Source organism: Lasioglossum baleicum, chromosome 5 (assembly GCF_051020765.1).
Source record: "Lasioglossum baleicum chromosome 5, iyLasBale1, whole genome shotgun sequence".
NCBI lineage: Eukaryota > Metazoa > Arthropoda > Insecta > Hymenoptera > Halictidae > Lasioglossum > Lasioglossum baleicum.
The window spans coordinates 14,945,374-14,965,562 of NC_134933.1; the positions used below are offsets into that span (position 1 = coordinate 14,945,374).

General features: G+C 37.4%; 1 protein-coding gene across 2 annotated transcripts in view; it reads right to left on the reverse strand.

Annotated features, from left to right (window-relative positions):
* Positions 1 to 20,189, reverse strand: part of LOC143208896 (uncharacterized) — a 141,292-nt gene that overhangs the window by 38,441 nt on the left and 82,662 nt on the right. The window lies entirely within an intron of this gene.

Sequence of the window (20,189 nt, forward strand, 5' to 3'; positions counted from 1 at the left end):
ACCGGATAAGTAAACAAACCTGTAACGCAAACACACGGCCGCCGGCTAAACGGACAACAACGGCATGCTTTTTCTACAGTAGATAAAACTGTACCCGTTACGAACTGTGAGGATTCTATTACCGCTATCGATATGTGCGCAATAATATTTATCTTTCGTGTTCCCCGCTTTGGAAAACGAAAAGGGGGGAGACGGCGGCGTAAAGAATGCTTCAAAGCAAACACCAAGAATCGCGAGCCTGATTACGAAAACAATCCTTGCCGTGTACTTTCGTGTCTCGGATCCCGTGATCGGAATACAGTAATGTCTCCATGTACAGGGCAGAGTTGGGCAACATATTTAATCAACGATTGACGACTAAATTTCTAATTCCATCGATAATCGCAATTAAGAATTAATCTCCTAGTTTAGTCGTTAATTGCGGTTAACCGATTACATACTTGTTCTAGATTTAAAAGATGAATTGACAAAGTAAAACTGAGGGGTCGACGAGACGGTTACGTAAGACTTCGAAAAGATAATAAATACGTATACGAATGTCGTTTGCGGTGTCAATAGAGACGAACTGAACGTCGATCCATCGCGTCCGCTCCCCCTGCCGCGCCGGCGAAGCCCGAGCTGCACGATCCACCCTTGGCGCTCGCGGGGAACGGTGGGACGGTGCGGAGACGACGCACAGTGGGACCTTTCGTCCAAATCGGAGACAAAATCAAAGAACTTTCGATAGAAATGAGGTAGAGCGATGAAAATGTTTTTAAATTAAAGCTGAAACTTTGAAGAATATGGGAAAAATAGGGAGATTATGGTACGAACATTTTTTAGCCTTGAGAAAATTCGTTAAACATGTAGAATTTCAAGAAATCGATTTTGCAATATCCTGAGGTCGTAGACACATTTTGAGACCAGATTTGAAATCAGCGTGACAAAATCTACGGGAAATGAAGTACAGCATGTTCAAAAAAAATTTTTTCCGCGCGTGGTATTGGGAAAACCACAATTTTCTTGAAATTGTGCAAGTTTAACGAATTTTCTCAACGTTAAAAAACGTTCTTACCATAATCTCCCTATTTTTCCCATATTCTGCAATGTTTCAGCTTTAATTTAAAACAAATTTCATCGCTCTACCTCATTTCTATCGAAAGTTCTTCGATTTTGTCTCCGATTTGGACGAAAGGTCCCACTGTGCGACGGCCGCCGAACGATGTCAATCTTTATTTACATATTAAACAGATAAGCAGTGTTTGTACAATAGTGGGTATATTGTAATTGAGATGGTTCAATAAATTGAAAAAGTCTCTAACAATACTTATTAATCGTTAATTGCGGTTAACGACTATTAATCGTCAATCGTATAATTAATGAATGATTAACTGCTGAAATTTCGAAATTAAATACAGAATCAAAACTGTATGAATACTGAAAAAAATTTAAACTGAATTTAGGTGTAACGTCATTTGGTCTATATATAATACAAACTCTGTTTACATGCTTTTATGTTTTTTTTCGATGATTTCTTCTTTTAATCAAAGATCGACGATTAACTTCATCAATCGATTGATCCAATCGTCGATTTTTCGATGATTTTTTAATCGTACACATTAATCGATCAATCATGATAAAAATTTTAATCGATTAATGCAAAATTGTGGTACAGGGTGACAAGAAATTATGTAGGAAAACCGTTATACTTCCTGATTCTACACATTAGAGTCGACGAAAATCTGTTAAAAATGTTTTCTGCAAAATTAGCCTTGACAGAGTTTTTCATGGTCAAATTTTTTTTAATGATTCTATCATGTTCTACTCATTGAGACGGACGAACTTCGCAAAGGAACCACGAGCAAGAATAAACCGTTATCTTGAAAATTGACGGTAAAGTTCAAATAACACGTAAAATTATTTGTGATTCAGAATTTCATCACAACATAGCAATATTAATATAATCATATTAGGACAGTATTAAAAGGACAAATCTTTCACAAATATCAGGAACATCTCTAGCATATATCGCGGCAGTAATTACTTACCTTCGAAGAAAGTCTGTCTACTCGCAAGAGTTATCAGTTTAACCGAAAATGAATTCTAGTACGATCCGATTTATTTCTCGCGATTACTTAATTCACCGAGGACTTGTTGCATCTTGCAGACTACCAGAAACGAATTAAATCGTGGAGAAATGGAACAAGAGGATTGGGAGGTTGTTAGTCCTTATCGGACGCTAGCTTTTGGTTTCGGTATATATGCGAAAAATTATGAGTATTATAATTAGACTGCGGATCTTTATGCATTTATAGTCAAATTGAGACGATGAAATTCAAAAATGTTGAGAATTTAAAAAAATTGAAGGTATCAATATATGATTTCTCCTCTATTAAAATCATTAACGGGAGAAATAACATTCAATTTAGTTTCTATTTCCTGCGATCGATGCAGACAATTTTTATTTTGCATAAACATCCGCAGTCTAATGATAAGAATAACATTTTTGTTAGAAATTATATATTTTCCGAAGGAGTATTACGAATACATGAGTTTCAAATAATTATTTATAAATTTTCAATGTATGATATTTTTCGAAACAAACGCCAACACAAATATGAGGTTTTGTGATACAGGTATCACAGTAATATACTGTTGTCTTTCTTTTTCCTGACACCGTACGAATAGAACATACTATGCAGTCTTTATGTTTTCTTGAGCCACCAGATCGCATGATATGTAGTTTTCCATCTAATCTCCCCTCATTGTCTGTTGATGATGTTTCACGTCGCTTAGTTTCATCTACATGAATATCTCCAACTAGTGACTTAACTAATGACCGAATAAATTTGTTATAAGATATTTTCTCTTTCTTGTTATGATTACAATCAGCTGTATACAGAATATAAGAATTGAAGCAGCATACTTCCATTCCCCAGAAAAAAACTTTCCGCCACCATTTTAATGATTTGCGTAAAAAATAAGGCATAGTTCCATATTGATCTGGTCGGTCTATTGCGCACTTGTATTTATCATAATTCAACATCACTTCCGGTCTCATAACCATTTCCTCACCTGGTTTTGTTCGTGCAGTACTCAGTTTTGCAGTATCATATGAACTGATTATGTTAACAAGTCCTTTGTCAACGCCTTTCTTTCGCCATGATAAAGCTAACAGCTTACTTTTTTTTGTACGGAATCCGATAACAGTCTTTTTTTGAGAAGTCTTCTCCTGTATAAGTTTTTTTATTTGTTTCGGCAGTTTTATAGTACCCGTTAAATAGCATTCCTTTTTAAGCAATTCTTCAGCCAATGGAATACTGGTATAGTATTCGTCGACATAAAGATGATGTCCTTTGGCTTCAGGGATCGAAACGAGTAGATTGTTGTACAAATGCAAAACGAGCCTTGCACTGTCAGGAAGCTCGGGACAAATTAAAGACTCCGACAGAAAAGATTCATAATTGGGCAATATCGAATACACATATCCAGTATTTGAATCTGCCAAAACATGTATTTGTAGTCCTATTTTAGCTGGTTCATCCCGCTTACAAGTTGTACTGAATTTTCCTTTGAACGGCATATCAATGGTATCCACACGTATTTCTTCTCCGGGAACGAAGTTTTGTCTAAACTTTAAATCAATACACTCCAGAAAGTATTTGACTTTCGTAAGTATTGTTGTTGGTTTGTCTGTATCAGCGTTTTTAGGTAAATAGAGCATCCACAAAATTTGGAAAAAACGATTTCTCGTAAAAATCTTAGTGAAAAATGGAATATTGCACACGGCATCTTTGGAAAAATAATCTCTCATGTCACTGAAAAACATTGTACCCATATTCAAAATCACACCTAAAAAAGCTTGTATTTCCTTCTCCGAAACGTTTTTCCACCTTTTCCACATTGATGCCTGGGGTAACTCTTTCCATTCCATTGTCCTTTTCGCATATACATTTGTTCGCGCTGTAATGTCCTTTATGAGCTCGTCATTAAAAAATTTTTTGAAATAATATATAGGGTCCTGAACTTCTCCAAAAGTTTTGGGGTTACTTGTAAAAGGAATCCTACTAGGGAGAGCATCATCCTGACTCCCGAATTCAATCCAATCAACGTCCGAGTCACCAATATTTTCTGTTTCAACCTTCCTTTTCTTAGGACTTGGTAAAGCCTGAATGCTAGTCTCATCACTAGAATCGTCACTTTGAACTTTATCTTCAGAACTTTCACTGTTGCTAACATTATCCATTTTTTGAGCACAATATATTAAAAATTGACTACAAAAGGCGTTGATATATCACCGGAGATGTTAATTGCTCCGTTGCTGGTGCCCAACTGACAAGGGTATCCACATTTCACAGACAGCGAGTTTCGAAAAGATCCGTATTGTCATTTCGCCCGTGACACGACCGCAGCGACAAAGTACTGTTGTCAAGTGAGAGGTTACTTACGACCGCTAAGGGTAACATAATCACATTCGGACAGTCTTAAAAGGACAAATTTTTCACAAATATCGAGAACGTCTCTCACATCCAGTAATTATTTCCCTTCAAAGAAAGTTTGTCTACTCGCAAGAGTTATCTGTTTAACCGATTAACGAAAGGAGAATGAATTCTAGTACGACTCGATTTATTTCTCGCGATTACTTAATTCACCGAAGACTTGTTGCATCTTGCAGACTACCGGAAACGGAATTAAATCGTGGAGAAATGGAAAAAGAGGATTGGGAGGTTGTTAGACCAGGAGGAAGTTGATTAAAATTTGTGTCCCCACTCTACCTTCCCCTTCTATGATGTTATTCCCCCACGTTCACGTCGCGGCCCTATCACGTGACGCGCTTCGTCGTGCATGTGTCCGGTAATTTTTTCTTGGCTGCTTCCGCTTCAATTCTTTTACAATGCGTCTCGAGTGCAACGATAAAGAATTGAAGCGGAAGCAGCCAAGTAACAACATATTTATGTGGTTGCCATGTTCGTTCAGATGCGTTATCTATCTGTCGGCTAATTATCAAATCATAGCGTGCTAAACATTTTTCAATCAGCCGGGTATTTGTTATTGAATGCTGCATGATTAGTTTGGTTATACGTCGGCGAAGTACGCGCGCGTACACGATGATCCATTTCATGGAAGTTCCGTGGTAGTTTTGCTAATATTATAGCTGGCCGTCCTCTGAATCAGTGATAGCGAGCGTTAATTACTTTCATAATTAGCAATTGCCAACGGGCTGATAGCCGGGGCTCTCTGTAAAACGACGAATGCTATCTCTAATAGTATTCTGAAGTTCTCGCGCTGGCAGGATCCTCGGGTTGTACACGGGAAATTTCTTTTAATAATTCGGTCCGTCATGGAAATTTCAGAACGATCTTCCCCGCAACAATATTTTTCATTATATTTCTGGTAATTATATATACCCGTAACTCATTAAAATTTTTTTTCCTATCTGGACGTTCCGAGTAATTGTGTAATTATCTCGGCTCTCGCGGATCTTGGGGAAAAAATAATATAATAGGAAATTTTTAACTGATAACCGTCTGGCGCTCTCCGGACAAGTTGAGATTAAAATTTTCTATCAAAGTTTTTAGGTTACGTGCCGTTAATTATCTCGCCCCAGGGCTTTCGCGGGTAGAATCGTAATTAAAAATATCAGAGAAATAAAAACATCCTTGGCCGGAACGTTGTCGCGCGAAGTTTACACTGTGTCCGGCCTGTTTGAAAATCATGGACGCTGCGAACGCGTGTTTACCGCGCGCCCGGAAAACTTGTGGTTGATTTATTAAAAGTTTTAGCGGCGCGACGCATGCGGGACATTTGCCGGCACGCACAATTATCTCCGCGCGTCGGCTTTTTGTTCGCGGGAATCGTAACTTCCATGTTACGACGAAACTCACGCTCGCAATTAGTTCTCCGTTCGCTGCACGGATTCGTCCAGCTTCCATTTTGACGGGAAAGCTATCGCTTTCGGCACGGTAAACGCACTCGTTTCCACTGCTCGTCTTACGGCTTCCAAAAAAGTTCTTCTCATTTTCTCGGCTACGGTATACACGCGGTAGAAACGATTTTCGATAGCAATTTCACGCGGACGTACTCGCGGTAATAGTTTCATTATTTGCCGTGTGAACGGTGAACAGCACCGGCCGGAATGAAATACGGAATGCACGCACGCCGCCGGGATATTAGAAATACTAACAGGAATTTTATTCGCTCGCAACAGCAGCGTGTCGATTAGAGTGGCTATTATTTACTCTTGTTGCAAATGTTTTTCGAAAATTCTTTTACGACACCCCTCCGAATTGTTCGAAATAATTAAAAACAATCTGCGTAACGGGAAAACGTGCCCCAGCCTTTAACCCTTTTACTGCCGTAGACGAGATATCTCGCTTCCTCGATGTCGAGGAAACGATGCTATGGACAAGATATCTCGACACTATGATTTCGTCGTACAATGCCATGACGGCGATATTGAAGGAGTATTTATTCAAAACAGATGTTTAATTCAACGGTTTGTTACAATCTGAATACAAATGTTAACTGCAAACGAACGTCGGTCGTTAACAACAAATCGATCGTCGTCACATAACGGCGATCGATCGTTTGAGTAAATGACATGACGATATTTATGGGTGTTACACAATATAAACACACGATTCAATTCAATTCACAAGTCGATTCAATACAATTTCGCGAGATTATCCCACTTCTGAAGTTTGAAGGAGTATTTATTCAAAACAGATGTTTAATTCAACGGTTTGTTACAATCTGAATACAAATGTTAACTGCAAACGAACGTCGGTCGTTAACAACAAATCGATCGTCGTCACATAACGACACCACTGTTGGGTCCTTCTTATAGAGTTCTTTGAGTTAAAAAAAAACTCTATAAGAAGGACCCAACAGTATATTGAAAACAAATTTGGTGTTGGACAGTGTAATCGATGTTGGGAACATGTTCTTAAATATGATAAATATTAAATACTCCATAGTTGATACAATTAAAGCTTTCATTGTTTATTTTGTATGGAACGCTTGAAAGCTTGATAAAATTTATTTTACAAACTACACATTCTATTGTTAGATGAGATTTTTTTCTGTCGGTTGTATTTTTGTATATTAGATCTTCTACATATCGATTACAATTATTTCTCTGCGTTCCATAGAAAATAAGCAATAACAACTCTAATTGTGTAAAATATAGAGTATTTTATATTTATTATGTTTAAACACCTTCCACCGACGATGACATGTCTTAAAAATCGATTACTTGCGACAAATCTTCAAATAAACCATTTCATATCCATAATAAAGATACACGAGACATCTCGTCCATAGCATCGTTACTTCAACATCGTGGAAACGAGGTATCTTGTCCATTGTAGTGAAAGATGAGCAAAATCGTTTTTGTTTTTTAATTATTCGGAACAATGTTGGGGGATGCCGTAAAAGAAATTTAAAAGTCGAAAATAAAAGTCACCTTAGCGTCGATACTGCAATCTTCAGCCGTGGCAAAAACGGTCCTCGATGTTTGCTCATATCCGCAAATTTTCAGTGTCGCTGATTCTGTAACGCACAATTTTGTTTGCGTGAACGGAACTCGACCCAGGCCCGGCTGTGCCCGACAGGGTCAGATGCGCGCACCATTTTCGACAGTTAAAGCCCACCTTTGTCAACGGGCTATCATCTTTTTTTGTGACGTTTTGATACGCTCCGCTTAAAAGCCTTGATGTTCAAAGGAACGAACGCGGAGCAACGGTCAAATCTCTGGGACGTATCCCATTTCAGCGTTGATATTCCACCGTATAACGATCGCGCTCGCATTTCAATCCGGGAAGCCACATTATTCTGATACAACTTTACCCGCCACCGGTTTCCTCTTTTTTTTCACTTTTACACGCTTTCGTTTGTCACGAATGCTTACCAACATATTTCCCGTCGACCTTTAACCCTCGCGAGGCTTTCGCGAGTTCGTAACAGCCAGAGTTGGGTCGATTCGAATCGTTGTTTAACGAACTCCTTTCAGATTATTCTCGAGTGCTTGTACATTCGAGATCAATGTACGACCTCTTAGATCAGGAATGGCAAAGTTGATCGCCATCGATCGGGCTAACTACAACAATTCTATGGAGAACGACTTATTCTTTAACCCCTCCTTGGACAAGAAATAAAAATATTTTTAGGAGGAAGGAGGATGAAAAATACAAGATTATCAATGACAATGTAGGTAGTAGATATATAATGTTTATAAAGAACCGGAAACAATGCTAGTTATTAATAAAATATCATGTTAGTTTAACACCCCCTCCCCCATTGTCACTTATTAGTACAAAAGACACAAGTTTGAATGTGTTAAATGATAAGATTTTAACCCTTCACTGCATGACTTTTTTAATTGAGATGAAAAAATTGAAAGTAGGTCAGTTCTTGTGTTTTATTTAAGAGAAAAATATTTCAAAAAATTAGAACAACATTTTATCAAATGAGATAAAATGTGTAGAATGATAAGAAACACATTCTTCGTTTACTATATGTATACCAGATTTGTGAACTGTATCAGAAATCAGATGTTAACTGTTAATAGATAGATCACGACACATTTTCTTAGAAAAGTCGATCTATATAGAAGTTGACCACTACTGTCTCAGGTCAGATGGAAAAATTAAATAGACAATAGTCTTCTCGATTTTATATAGAGTGTCTCCGAAATCGTAGTACGTGAATTGGTCGACAATACATATTGCCGGAGGTATCGAGCCATCGTTGATTAGTATTCCGCAATTAAAATCACTTCATCTGCGTAAATACACGAATTTGATGGTGGCTGGTGCACCGTGACGCCGCGCCATGCTGCATCGGAGTGTACGCTTGAATTTTAACGTACCGCGAACGCGCACAAGCAGTTGGCTTTTAATTATTTCGATTTATCGACTTTCGCATAGATTTTATTTTGTTATCATCTAAATTAGTATAGTTATTAATATTTGAATATTACCAATCATTCTGTAAGCTTTTTAAAAATGACAAAACTTTATTGACAATTTTGTTATAGTATAAAGCTTTATTGAGTGCTCTTTTTGGTGTCATTACATTCGGTAAAGATTTGTGATTATAAGCCAACAAAGTTTGATTCCGGATATGTCCGGATTCAAATTTTATAGCTAATTTAGTATTAAGCGTTTAACAGCGTTTTTAATAATTTTAAAATGTTCTTATAATATATATATATATACCGGGTGAGTCATTCAAAGTGAAACAGACGTATATCTTCGAAATTAAGCATTTCGGTTAAAAAATGTTTCTGACAAAAGTTGTATGGTTTCGAGGGGGCCATAAAATGGCGTCATTGATTTGACCTTGGATAGTCGTTTGAAAATCACGCGAAGGTCATCTTCAATTTCTTCAATAGAAAACCCTATTTTTTATTGCATATTCTTCTAGCTTGTTTTCAGAGCTTTCCAAAACGCTATAATAAAATATTTTTTTCTTAAATACTGTTCAAGTTACAATAGTGCAAATATTCCACTATCGCCTCGCTTTTTCAGGGGTTCTCGATAATCTGAGAAAAAAATGTTTCCAACAAGAGAGGAACAGTATTCAGTCGTCTACAAATTTCAATATATAAAAGTTAAAAAAAATTTTTTTTTTCAAAAAATTGAGGTAAATTTGATTTTTTAAATACTAAAATGTATTTTGGATTTCATAATGTTGTAGCTGATGTTAAGGCGAATCCAACGATATATAATATTATAACCTTGAGCTTATAAATAACGCTACAATAGTTTTTTCCACTTTTTCAGGCCAAATACCCCACTGTGCGACGCGGCCAGATCATCGCCGCTTCTGCCTCGAAGGACGGGACAACGGAGATAATTGAAGATGGATTATCCGCGGTTTATTTATCCTCTAATTGCAATAGAAAGAACGCAGTTATTGCTCGATAGACAATATTTTGTAGCAACGAAGCAGTGAGAACCGGAGTTGCCAGTTGAGGGGAGGGAGCACGAATTAAGGGGAAAAAGTTACCCTCCCTCTGGCACTGGACAAATGCACGACGAAACGCGTCACGTGATAGGGCCGCGACGTGAACGTGGAGGAATAACGTCATAGAAGGGGAAGATAGAGTGGGGACACAAGTTTTAATCAACTTCCTCCTGGTCTAACAACCTCCCAATCCTCTTTTTCCATTTCTCCACGATTTAATTCCGTTTCCGGTAGTCTGCAAGATGCAACAAGTCTTCGGTGAATTAAGTAATCGCGAGAAATAAATCGAGTCGTACTAGAATTCATTCTCCTTTCGTTAATCGGTTAAACAGATAACTCTTGCGAGTAGACAGACTTTCTTTGAAGGAAAATAATTACTGGATGTGAGAGACGTTCTCGATATTTGTGAAAAATTTGTCCTTTTAAGACTGTCCGAATGTGATTATGTTACCCTTAGCGGTCGTAAGTAACCTCTCACTTGACAACAGTACTTTGTCGCAGCGATCGTGTCACGGGCGAAATGACAATACGGATCTTTTCGAAACTCGCTGTCTGTGAAATGTGGATACCCTTGTCAGTTGGGCACCAGCAACGGAGCAATTAACATATCCGGTGATATATCAACGCCTTTTGTAGTCAATTTTTAATATATTCTGCTCAAAAAATGGATAATGTTAGCAACAGTGAAAGTTCTGAAGATAAAGTTCAAAGTGACGATTCTAGTGATGAGACTAGCATTCAGGCTTTACCAAGTCCTAAGAAAAGGAAGGTTGAAACAGAAAATATTGGTGACTCGGACGTTGATTGGATTGAATTCGGGAGTCAGGATGATGCTCTCCCTAGTAGGATTCCTTTTACAAGTAACCCCAAAACTTTTGGAGAAGTTCAGGACCCTATATATTATTTCAAAAAATTTTTTAATGACGAGCTCATAAAGGAAATTACAGTGCGAACAAATTTATATGCGATAAGGAAAATGGAAAAGAAAAAGTTATCCGAGGAATCAATTTGGGAAACGTGGGAAGTCATTTCGGAAAAGGAATTGCGAGCTTTTTTTGGTGTGATTTTGAATATGGGTACAATGTTTTTAAGTGACATGAGAGATTATTTTTCCAAAGATACCGTGTGCAATATTCCATTTTTCACTAAGATTTTTACGAGAGAACGTTTTTTTCAAATTTTGCGGATGCTCTATTTACCTAAAAACGCTGATCCAGCCAAACCAACAACAAAATGTATGAAAGTCATAAACTTTCTGGAGTGTATTGATTTAAAGTTTAGACAAAATTTTGTTCCCGGAAAAGAAATATATGTGGATACCATTGATATGCCGTTCAAAGGAGAATTCACTTCAACTTATAAGCCCGATAAACCAGCTAATATAGGACTGCAAATACATGTTTTGGCAGATACAAATACTGGATATGTGTATTCGATATTGCCCAATTATGAATCTTATCTGTCGGAGTCTTTAATTTGTCCCGAGCTTCCTGACAGTGCAAGGCTCGTTTTGCATTTGTACAACAATTTACTCGTTTCGATCCCTGAAGCCAAAGGACATCATCTTTATGTCAACGAATACTATACCAGTATTCCATTGGCTGAAGAATTGCTTAAAAAGGAATGCTATTTAACGGGTACTATAAAACTGCCGAAACAAATACAAAAACTTATACAGGAGAAGACTTCTCAAAAAAGGACTGTTATCGGATTCCGTACAAAAAAAAGTAAGCTGTTAGCTTTATCATGGCGAAAGAAAGGCGTTGACAAAGGACTTGTTAACATAATCAGTTCATATGATACTGCAAAACTGAGTACTGCACGAACAAAACCAGGTGAGGAAATGGTTATGAGACCGGAAGTGATGTTGAATTATGATAAATACAAGTGCGCAAAAGACCGACCAGATCAATATGGAACTATGCCTTGTTTTTTACGCAAATCATTAAAATGGAGGCGGAAAGTTTTTTTCTGGGGAATGGAAGTATGCTGCTTCAATTCTTTTATTCTGTATAAAGCTGATTGTAATCATAACAAGAAACGGAAAATGCCTTATAAAAAATTTATTCGGTCATTAATTATGTCACTAGTTGGGGATTTTCATATAGATGAAACTAGGCGACGTGAAATATCATCAACAGGCAATGAGGGGAGATTAGATGGAAAACTACATATCATGCGACCTTGTGGCTTAGGAAAACATAATGTCTGCATAGTATGTTCTAATCGTACGGTGCCAGGAATAACAAGGACAAAAGTATATTACTGTGATACCTGTACCACAAAACCAGTCGTTCATGTTGGAGATTGTTTCGAAAAATATCATACATTGACAATTTATAAATAATTATTTGAAACTCATGTATTCGTAATACTCCTTCGGAAAATATATAATTTCTAACAACAATGTTATTCTTATCATTAGACTGCGGATGTTTATGCAAAATAAAAATTGTCTGCATCGATCGCAGGAAATAGAAACTAAATTGAATGTTATTTCTCCCGTTAATGATTTTAACAGAGGAGAAATCATATATTGATACCTTCAATTTTTTTAAATTCTCAACATTTTTGAATTTCATCGTCTCAATTTGACTATAAATGCATAAAGATCCACAGTCTAATTATAATACTCATAATTTTTCGCATATTTACCGAAACCAAAAGCTAGCGTCCGATAAGGACTAACAACCTCCCAATCCTCTTGTTCCATTTCTCCACGATTTAATTCGTTTCTGGTAGTCTGCAAGATGGAACAAGTCTTCGGTGAATTAAGTAATCGCGAGAAATAAATCGGATCGTACTAGAATTCATTTTCGGTTAAACTGATAACTCTTGCGAGTAGACAGACTTTCTTCGAAGGTAAGTAATTACTGCCGCGATATATGCTAGAGATGTTCCTGATATTTGTGAAAGATTTGTCCTTTTAAGACTGTCCTAATATGATTATATTAATATTGCTATGTTGTGATGAAATTCTGAATCACAAATAATTTTACGTGTTATTTGAACTTTACCGTCAATTTTCAAGATACCGGTTCATTCTTACCCGTGGTTCCTTTGCGAAGTTCGTCCGTCTCAATGAGTAGAACATGATAGAATCATTAAAAAAATTTGACCATGAAAAACTCTGTCAAGGCTAATTTTGCAGAAAACATTTTTAACAGATTTTCGCCGACTCTAATGTGTAGAATCGGGAAGTATAACGGTTTTCCTACATAATTTCTTGTCACCCTGTACCACAATTTTGCATTGATCGATTAAAATTTTTATCATGATTGATCGATTAATGTGTACGATTAAAAAATCATCGAAAAATCGACGATTGGATCAATCGATTGATGAAGTTAATCGTCGATCTTTGATTGAAAGAAGAAATCATCGAAAAAAAACATAAAAGCATGTAAACAGAGTTTGTATTATATATAGACCAAATGACGATACACCTAAATTCAGTTTACATTTTTATCAGTATTCATACAGTTTTGATTCCGGATTTCATTTCGAAATTTCAGCAGTTAATCATTAATCGATTATCCGATTGACGATTACAATTGAAAAGAATGTAATCGTTGACCGCAATTAACGACTACAGTAGGAATGTAATTGTTAATTACGATTAACGATTGAAGTAGAAAATTCGTCAATCGTTGATTAAATTTTTCCCCATCTCTGGGTACATGGCTGGACACTTTTTAATGGAACCTTTAATAGCAACAGCAATTTTCATTGTCAACTAACAAGTCACGTTTTCTTAAGATTGCAATCTAAAAGAAAATTTCTATATGCTTTCTTTTGGTACAGAGCACAATTATCGAAAATCCTATTAATAGGTTTAAGCAAAATATTTTGTAGGATGTGAACGCGGGGTCGAAGACGTTCCAAACTGTATGTTGTGTGTTGCGTGACGTATGAATGTGTGCGTATATGTGCGAGTGACAACAAACGGCAAGGTTGTCACTCGGTGCTTGGTGTCGCGAAGGAGCTGTTGTCGGCCGTTGCGGAGGCAAAAAAACCCCCGCGACGCGTAACCGATGACAATTCGAAAACCGAGAAGCAGGCTAATGAAGAGTTTGTTCAAACAGAATAGACGAGGAAACGAAAGAACACTGTATTGTGCGAGTTGCAAATTGTTAACGTCCCTTGTTAATCGTAATAAATTGTCTATTATCGTTCGTGTTGTCAAGTTAATTTTTGTCTCGTCCGAAGTCAACGAAATTCCATCCGCGTTGACGACCAGATCCTACAATATGTATAGAGTTCCATAAAAAAAATTAAATTGACATTGAAATCGAAACAGAACATTTCTCGTTGAATCGATTTTTTCGTACATCTATTCATTTTGATGAAAGCTGAATCGGTCACTTTATAAAAATCACACTGTACACAGAAAAGCCGGATATATCCTCATGACAAAAAGAGCAGAGTGTCGGTTACATGGTAACGTGGGTATTGATTATCAGTTTAGAAACCTGGTTCGATGGTTTGGGAATGCTTATCGAGTAGTCTTGTAAATTACGCGCATTAAATTTGCCGAAAATCGATAAGCTTAATTTCATTGGCGTAACAACGTTATTATCGTTAACGCGGGAGAGGAAGGTCCGCATCTGTATCGTCCACGCCCGTTTATCAAATCACATAAAACGTTGGGAAAGCAACGTGTAACGACGTTCTCGTATCGTTACAGGCTGGTTACAAATTACGTCGTTTGTACGCTCGACTATAACAAATGCAGTCGCGACAAAACTTCGAATTATTGCCAGTCGTTTCCCACGGAGAATATGCAGCCAGCGCGTCGCGTGCCTACGATTTATCGCTTTCAATCCTAAGGGTTTTATCCCGTCTCCTAACGTATCGAGACACCGATTCGGGTCCTCGCGAAAGCAATTGAAAACCGAATTCGTGGACGCAGAGATGCCGGAGAAACGCCGAACGATTTCTTTGCTGCGTTTAGTTTAAAAAAAAGACTCGATTGCGTTCAGAGATGCGGTTCGAGGCGTAGTGGGCATTTATGACAAAAAAAAAACGCACTAAAAAGTATAAAATAATTTCCATTTAATTTATGTGAATACACACGAACTTAAATACAATACAATCTTTTCGGAGGCGGCGCAAAATTGAAAATTTCCGACACTGGAGATTACGAAAATCCTTAAATTGTTCTACATGCTTCTTCCCACCTACTGATTTCCAAGCCCACCATATTCCAATGAAATCATAATCAGCAACATCTGTCATTTGGCAAATTTTTAATTTTTGTGCCGCCTCCGAAATGATTGTATTGTATTTAAGTTCGTGTGTATTCACATAAATTAAATGGAAATTATTTTATACTTTTTAGTGCGTTTTTTCGAAGTCGGTTTAATTTTTCCTTATAAAATTTTTTCTATTTCACACTTTTTATCTCTGAAAGCCGCAATCGATAACGGTAACGATGTCGCGTCGTTACTGTTCCTAATATCTAACATTCAGCGGAGTTCACAACGGCATCACCACCCTACATTTTCGCAAATAAAATCGTATAATTAATAAGAAAATGTAAAATTTTTTTGCACGGGGGACCATCCCGGGAACATACTCTACAAGATGCAAAAGGTCTCGTTCCGATTGGTCCATCCATCTCGGCGTAATCGGTGAACATACATAGAAGAAAAAGCGAAAAAAAGAAAAAAAGGCACATACAGATCGAATTGAGTAACCTCCTCCTTTTTCGAAGTCGGTTAATTGAGTAGATGTAATTCAAAACAGCAACAACTTCTAAATGAGAAAAATATACAGGGTGTCCCAGCTAATTTGACCACCTTGAATATCTTTGTTATTTTTAAAGATACGTCAAACGTCTGAAGGACAAAGTTGAATGGTAAAATGGGGCTCATACGATACCAAAAAGATTTTTGCTTTTGTGTAATTCCTTTTAGAGATATGAAGGTCACCTTCATTTTTTTTTAGATGGAATGAGGTATTTTTTAATACATCAATCGATGCAGCTGGACATTCGTTATAAAAAAGTACTAAGACGTACTAAGACGTTACACTAGTAAGTAAACGCTAATGTTTTAGTACACGACAGTAATGGTGTTTTAGAATTATTTAAATATATATAATAGGTTAGAGTATTAGTGCGCGGTGGAAGCAGAATCGTAGAAGGGGAAGCTAGAGTGAGGGAAACAAGTCTTAATCTGGCGACTCGGGTTCAGGGATATTTGAGTGACCGGAATTAAAGAGATTTGTCATAAAAATTGCGACGAGTCGATGCGATTTTCTTCGCTGCGTTTAGTTTACGAAGACTGGATCACGTTAAAAAACGCGGTTCGTGGGACTTGAGCTACCGGAATTAAACGGATTTGTTATGGAATTGATTCGAATTGGCCGCGTAACAATTGCGACAAGTCGATGCGATTAAACGCCGGCTGCAGCTGCTGTCGCTGCCACTGGTACCGCCGTTAGCGCACTCTGAGTTAGCTTAATTTGAGGATTACATTATTGCAAACCGATCGCGGCACAGACTCACGCCGAAGTCACGTTATACTTGATCTAAACGTTCTATTTGCACAGTACAAACTGTACATTTCGCCGTATTAGAGGCTACGTGCGTGAATAGCCGGCGGTTTAATAATGTGACCGCAATCGGGCCGCAGGACATCGCACCGGAACCTGTCGACTGCGATGTCACGCGTCATCGATCACGCGAAATCAACCATACCGCACGAGCTTATCGAAATCTTCGGAACTCCAATGCTGCAAAGTTACGGTATAATCTATCGTCGTTGATAATGATTCTGCAACCATCAAAAAATAATTTTTTAAGAAAGATTTATTCGGGACAATGTCTTCTTACGTTCGTGTGCAGGGTGTACCAGAATTATGTGTAAAAACTATCACTGCTGGATTCTGCGGCTTTGGATCGGCGAAGATCTGTTTGCAAAATTACGTGCAGATTTGTGCTTGACCGGTTTTGCCAAGGTAAAATTTTGTATGGTTGCATCAAGTTTTATTGTTGTTTAAGGTGATGTGTAGACTGCGGATCTTGATGCATTCATAGCAATATTGAGTAGATGAAATTCAAAACTGTTGAAAAATTAGAAAAATTCAAGATGTCCATATATGCTTCCTCTATTAAGATCATTAAGGGAAGAAATAACATTCAATTTGGTTTCAATTTCTTGCAATCCATGCAAACTATTTTTATTTTGCATAAACACCCGCAGTCTAGTGATGTGTCTTATTTCCATCTCCGAACAGTGGTCAGCAGTTGTATTTAGTATTAGCAATTTGTATTTTGAGGTGGTTCAGTGAACCTATGATGTTTGTATCTCTACTCATTCTTTAGAAATTGATGCTCATTCAGTGGTCATTGGGCACATTTTTCGTTTAACCCTATGCCAGATTTTCAATAAAATTTATAACTATTGTTTGAATTATCGATCGTATGGCTGTTAATGAATGATATGTTAATGTTCTCGGCGCAATTAACGAAAAAGCTGCAGGTTAACTTAAACTTTCAACGTTTCGATCCTTTTCAAGAAAGAAGAACGCAGTTTTTCTTCTTTCTTGAAAACGACCCACACGTGGATCGAAACGTTGAAAGTTTAAGTTAACGTGCAAAATTTGCTTTTTCGTTAATAGTTGATCGAACCGTGTGTTGCGTCGAGAACATTAACATATTATTCATTTAAAATTTATAACCATCAAATTTATGGTTTATTTTAATGTGGTCGCATTAACAGCGAGGTCATTAGTGACCACATGGTTTACAATCGAATATATCATATCTTACATGTTACTTGTGAAGAGGGTTGGTTAATGTTTGCATTGCGATACGGAACAGCAAGAACAAAATAGCAGTTTATATATGTATCGATAGATCTAACGAAGAGGAGGACGTTTCCGATATTGCCCTCGTTCAGATTTGACTTGAGGTCATTTTCGATGGAAAATCTGGATCGTAGTAAAGAGAATCTGGGACAGTCAACTAGAATTTTACACTCCGGTGGGTTTGTTAGAATTATGTTCTGGAATACATGGTCTTCGCAATCACACAGTCGCCCTACAGAAATAAGACTCAGGACATTAAACAACTATTTCCAAATAATAATTTTAAGAGACGTGCAGCTTAAGTGTTCATTCACTGGACAGGTCTGCAGCCCTTACTCGCATTATGTCCGAAACGTCTCGATTCGATGCCACGAGTAAAAAGTTCGAACGGTTCGCTCGATAAGAACGACCCACCGAGACGTTGTAATTGTGACGTATGCGCGTCGTTTCCTTAGAACAACCCCATAAAACGGAGGCATTTTTGCGGTCATTAAACAGTTCGAGATTGTCCGCCCACAGCGCGGAGTACCTTCGTCGAAAATTTTCGTTACGAATCAGAATAGCGATCTCACGATGGTACGAGCAGCTTTGCCGCAAACTAACGATATCGCTACTTCGATTGCAAGGCTCGTTGCAGCGTTTAATTGCAACGTAACAGCACCCGTGGAAATGTTCAACCGTGGACCTCTTTGCGGTTCGCGCGACAACATGTTTCGGTGATTCCACATCGAAATCGCCTACAGGAATCCACAACTTTCCTTAACTACGTGAAATATTCGATGCATTCGATGCTCCTCCTTCGTGCAACGCTCTCCCAGTAATTTCATAATCGTCGGAAGTGCAGAAAAACTATCGATTTTCCGAAACTGTTCGCGGCAGCCACGCGAATATCTTCGTCCTCGTTTTCCCTCCTTCAAGCACTTCAGCTTTCAATCTGGAAAGTTTCGAACAACTTTGCAATTCCGCAGAAGTACACACACTTTTTTTGCGGGTGTAAAGTATTCGATTTTCCGAGATAAGATCCCTCGGGCACTGGCAATAGGTCACTGGCACGTTCCAATATTATTTGCACGATAAACAAGAGAAAAGTTACGCGCGAACTCTAGCGGGACTTCAACGTTTGTGAAATATGTGTGTCAAGGAGGGCACGGTATTTCAATTTCGTCTCGAAGGACTCGAGTGTTTCCATGATTTCGATAAAGATCTCGCCGAGCTGGAGTTCGTTTGCAGGCGACCGAATTTTGCGCAATGTTTGCAACACGAGAATTGTCTTTATAGGAAATATTAGTTTGCCGATCCACTACATATACATAAGAATTTTGAAAAACTTGTCTCTGGTAGCTTGAGGAGCTCGGATGTTCGATCACCAAGAAGTGTTACATGAAACTCGTAATTGATGGCACACAGTTTAAGCGAGAACTAAAATCACAAAACTGTTTCGTTTTTAATTATTTCCCTAAGAAACCTTGACCAAAATGAGACCGAACATGATAATATTCGGAGTTATTCATTGTACAACAAATCAGTAAAGAGTTAAGTATGCTAGAAACGATTAGTTTCTATTGTCTTTTAATTAAAAGAAATGTATAAAAAGAAGCTTTTTAAAAACCATGCTTGTATTAAAATGCACTAAAGAGGAGAAAATCATTTTTGATCGACGTAGCAAACTTCAAAGGGTGATTTCTCAAGATAAAAGTCTGCTCTATCGCGTGGTATAGTTCGATTTTCCGCTAAACCCTTATTTTCTGAGATAAATTCAAAAATATCCTGAAAAGTTTCTGCAAAAGTGGTGTCTCTCCGTCTTTGATGATTGTTTAAACATGTTTAAACATTCATAATGTATTAGTATTAGATATCACTGTATTCGGGAAAGTCTACAGAATCTTTTGCTGTAAAGAACAATTCAATATCTTTTATAATACCATCAAAATATTTGTTTAAAGTTTAAAAATATTTTTTTTTTTCGAAGTCTTGTTTCTCAAGAACTGTTCGTCTAGGAGAAAAATTAAGGGCAGATTCGGAATCACAATGTAATTGTGAAACAAATTTGGTGTTGGACAGTGTTATTAAACGATACTTTAACTTACTTTTGGCACACACGCCTGTATATTTAGTATAGAAAGATCAATATCTTGATAAATCTTCAGATCACTGTGATTATCGTGATAAATTTTGTTTTCAACATTGCCATGAAATATGTAGTCAACTTGTTTATTTTTATAAGTGAATAAATATTACTGTTATCGTGATTTCATTATTGAAAATATGAGTATTAACTTACTCTCGTTATCCACTGTACGTTGGAAAAAATTTCATCGAGAAACCAGTGCAAACAAAAAAGTTTTATTATCGGATTAGTCCTATATCCTTTTGTACAATTGCTCGAGGAGTAGTGGCCGTGCAGCTCGCAGTAAGAAGAATACGTC